At 37.0% G+C, this 4,416-nt stretch overlaps 1 pseudogene; it reads right to left on the reverse strand.

Moving 5' to 3' along the window:
* Positions 1–2,503: 2,503 nt before the first annotated feature.
* LOC102117479 (methionine aminopeptidase 2-like) lies at positions 2,504–4,008 on the reverse strand (annotated as a pseudogene).
* Positions 4,009–4,416: the final 408 nt, after the last annotated feature.

A 4,416-nucleotide genomic window follows, 5' to 3' on the forward strand; every position in this document is an offset into this window, starting at 1 on the left:
CACTTACTTTATTTTAAGAATTGAAAAATATTTTTAAAAATATATCCTTGAAATTGAGATAAATCTTAGAGTTGATGAAATGCCACAGTTAAATTGGCAATATATTTTTTCTTTAACTGTACATATAATAGTGACAGGTTTTATAGTTGATGACATCTCTTAGATTCAGTGAAGTCAGAAATAAGTAAGTCCTAGAAAGCACAAGACATTGATTGGTGGGAGTCAATCCCTAACAGTGGAATTTCAGGCACAATTGAATCGTAATGGGAGTCTTAATTTTGGCCAGGGAGTAACAACCTTACTTTCTCCAGACTCTATTCTGCAGGTGACGGCTGACTCCAGCTATAAACCAGCTGGCCCTAACTCCAAAAGAAGCAACTCAGAATTTAACTGATGCAAGCAGCTTGCATTGCAGGGATGGAAAGGCTGACATTATTTCCATAGGAAAAGTTTCTGCTATTTAGGAATATGCTAAAATAGTTTAAAGGAATGTAAATGAAGAGGAAGAATGAGTATAGAGTGTGTTCCAGGGGGACTCGCTTTGCTTAGTTTAGCAACAGGTCAGCAGGATTTGTAAAATCTTTTAAATGAAAAGCTATACAGAGCTTTTACACTTATTCCTAGCATTAATTCTTTCTTCCTTATGACTATTGCATGAAGTTTCTCTTCATAAAGCAGAAGTGTGACACTTTGTCAATGTAAATGGGATAAGATAACATGCACAATCTGTTCAGTTTTTTGTCATTAAACTACTTGATTTAATCATCATATAGCCTGTGTCCTCTATTTCTTTCCTAGTTATTCATTCATGACTTGGAAATCTAGGAGAAATATTTCCACTTGTGCAAAAATGACACTGCTATGTCTTGCATCTGACATGGGTTCAACTGACCATGTACCTTTAGAAATCGTTGGGCTGTAGGGACTACATGCTTGCAATAGGAAGAATTTGCCACTAGAGTGTAATCTTGCAAATTAGCAGCAGAACAGAAGCCCACTTCTCTTCCCAGTGAATTCTGTAGTCGGAAGACAAAAATAAAGTTATTTTTTTCTAAAATTATAACCATATGTTTCTACTAAAATATAAGTAATTTATATTATCCTATTAGTCAATTATTGTATTGCTATAAAGAAATAACTGAGACTGGGTAATTTATAAAGAAAAGAAATTTATTTGGCTCACAGTCCTGCTGGCTATACAGGAAGCATAGGACCTGCATCTGCATCTGGTGAGGGCCTCAGGAAGCTTCTAATTATGGCAGAAGGTGAAGGGGGTACAGTTATGTCACATGGTAAGAGTAGGAGCAAGGGAGAGAAGAGGAAGTTCCAGGCTCTTATAAATAACCAGATCTCGTGTGAACTCACAGAGTGAGAACACACTCATTACCATGAGGACAGCAGCAAATTATTCATGAGGGATCCACCATCATGAGCAAACACGTCCCACCAGGCCCCACCTCCAACATTGACAATCACATTTCAACATGAGATTTGGAGGGGACAAATATCTAAACCATATCAATTATTAAAGTTTAATTATTTAAAATCATGAATCAAAATTAGAATATTGGTTAAACTGTGGACTGTTACTTTCCAGACAATGATAAAATATTTATGAATCCTATCTTAGAGAGGAGGTCAACATTCTCTGAATTTTTAAATCTTCTCCAATTATTTCTGCCGAGGTTGATTGATGGACCACATTTGGATATGATTAGACTTGATGACGTTTATGGTTCCTCTGATTTTTTTTCAGATCTGAAAATATCTTTATTTTTTTAGAAAATAGATTCCAGGCAGGTTAAAAAGTAACAATAGAGGGTATCAATGCAGAATTGTAGTCATTCAAAGCATTCGAGAAATATGGGAGTATAAATATCTGGAAACCGTCTCTTAGTTTTCAAAACAAAAGGTGTAAGTCATTCCTAACTAATTTGAGCTTTATAGCATTTTTTCCAGATATAAAGGGGAAAGCCAGTTAACATTTGAAAGTCCTGAAAGTTTTTTATTTGGTTCATTACATTAGACTGTTTACCTTTGATCAAATTCCTTCTTTTTTACTATTTTATTTTATTTTTTTTTGAAACAGAGTCTTGCTCTGTCAGCCAGGCTGTAGTTCAGTGGTGCAATCTTGGCTTTCTTCAACCTCTGCCTCCTGGGTTCAAGAGATATTCGTGCCTCAGTCTCCCGAGTAGCTGGGACTACAGGCGTGTACCACGACGCCCTGCTAATTTTTGTATTTTTAGTGGAGATGCCGTTTCGCCATGTTGACCAGGCTGGTCTCAAACTCCTGACCTCAGGTGATCCACCTGACTCGGCCTCCCAAAGTGCTAGGATTACAGGTGTGAGCCACTGTGCACGGCCTAATTTCTTCTTTTTAAAACACAGATAAAAATATTATACAAGTCCACTGTTAAAATAGACAACATGTTGCAAATTAATTCTGGTACGTATTTCAAAAAAGCTTAGAAAATAAAGGTGTTAAAGTTGTTTTGGAATATGTTTAATAGTCATCTCCTCTGCTGACAGCTTCTTTACATGTTGGATGCAGCAGTATGGTATGTTCAAATTGCACTGTGTATGATCCTTTAGTGTCACACAATGGTGGATACAATTTCCAAGTCACAGATTCTTCAGAGCCATCAAGAATTTCCTTTCTCCCAAGCAATCCAGCCATCTGTGGCAGAGGGTGAGGGTGCCAAAATTTGCATTGATGACATTTGACAATTGCTTTGTTCTTGGAAACCTTATTGGTACATGTCCAACATCAAAATTTTTCATGTAATGTGAACATCCCATATCATCGTGAAATCTTTTCCTGTACTATCAAAGGTTTCCATTGCATACACTTCCTTTCCTCCATTCTTGTTGCCTCTCCTCCTTTCGCAATGGACGCTGTTTTCCTGGAATGTATTCTATATTTCCCAATTGAGTGTCCATTTAGATTATGGATTGGTTTCACTTGTTATGTCTTCCCATCTATTTCGACTTCATAGGACTCCATAACTTTTTGGATGGCCTCACCAACATCACACAGATGAACATCTATTCCAGCACACTTCATTCCAGTACTAGTAGCATCTTTTACAGATTTTAATAATGTATCATAATTGGGATTAAAAGTGACAGTAAGACCACAGTCAATAGTCAATATTCCTACCACTTATAGTGATTCCAAAATCTATTTTACAGATGTCATCCTACTGTATTAGTGTTGGGTCACCAGCAATGGGAGTATAATGGACAGCACAATTATTGAGAGAACATCCAGCAGGAAATGCCAGGCCTGCATTTAATCCATTCTCTTTTATTAGATTGTGTGAACAGTTTTCCAACTTTTCACAGATTTCTATCATCCCAGGCTTGATCCAGCTCATTACATATTTTCTGACTTGTTGATGTGCTTCTGCAGCTTCTCAAAAGTCATTCCAAATATCTTCACTAGCCTGATATAACACTTTCTTTTCTTCACTCATAATTCTCCATCCATCTTGTGTGGGTGTGTATTCACATTCTTGTCCTTTAGGAAATACACTATTAGGATACAGTCACTTATTGGAACTGAGGGAGGGTCTGTTTGAATTTTGGTTCTCTCTTGTTCTCTTCTTCTTCTTCTTCTTCTTCTTCTTCTTCTTCTTCTTCTTCTTCTTCTTCTTCTTCTTCTTCTTCTTCTTCTTCCTTTCTTTCTTTGTTTCTTTCTTTGTTTCTAGTTGCTCCATCTCCATTACCATCTCTATCTTCATCATCATCATCTCTTTCTTTCTCTTCCAATGCTTTCCAATTGTCTTGTTCCTTCATCCACTGAGGCTCTTAATACTTTATCCATTTCCTGCTGCCCTGCCGCAACCCCTTTACTCTTCTTTTTCTTCCATCTGTTTTTCTTGGCTGCTTCCTCAGCTGTAGAGGCAGCTTCCTCCTCCCTGTCGTCTGGATCCAGGTTGCCATTCAGGTAACTCCCAGAGGAGGCAGGTGGCTCCCGAAGGTTGCTGCCTCCTCCATGCCTGCCATGTTGCCTGAAAGGTTCCTCTGAATTTTAAGGGTAAATGTTTTCTAATCACTTGAATTTAATATTGTCTCTAAGTGTATCCTCTATATTCTAAGATTTGATGCAATGTACGAAGAACCTCTTGCTTGAATCAGAAACATTCCAGTACCTTTCACTTAACTTTGAAAATCAATGTTAGCCTATTATGCAAGTTTTAGTGACAGTATATCTTTCTATGAACAAACCAGAACTTAACACTTCTGTCTATGAATTCGAAGTTATGGTTGTTCATGCTAAAGAAAAGCAAGGTGCTAGAATAACAATTTAAAACCCCCTTTTAGTTAAATTCTCTCTGTTTACTTAATATTTTTCTCTAACAATAGACTCACGGAACTAAATCCCTAAGTTGCTGTTGAAATCTTTTTTAAAAA

The sequence above is a fragment of the Macaca fascicularis genome, chromosome 12, assembly GCF_037993035.2.
Source record: "Macaca fascicularis isolate 582-1 chromosome 12, T2T-MFA8v1.1".
Taxonomy (NCBI): Eukaryota; Metazoa; Chordata; class Mammalia; order Primates; family Cercopithecidae; genus Macaca; species Macaca fascicularis.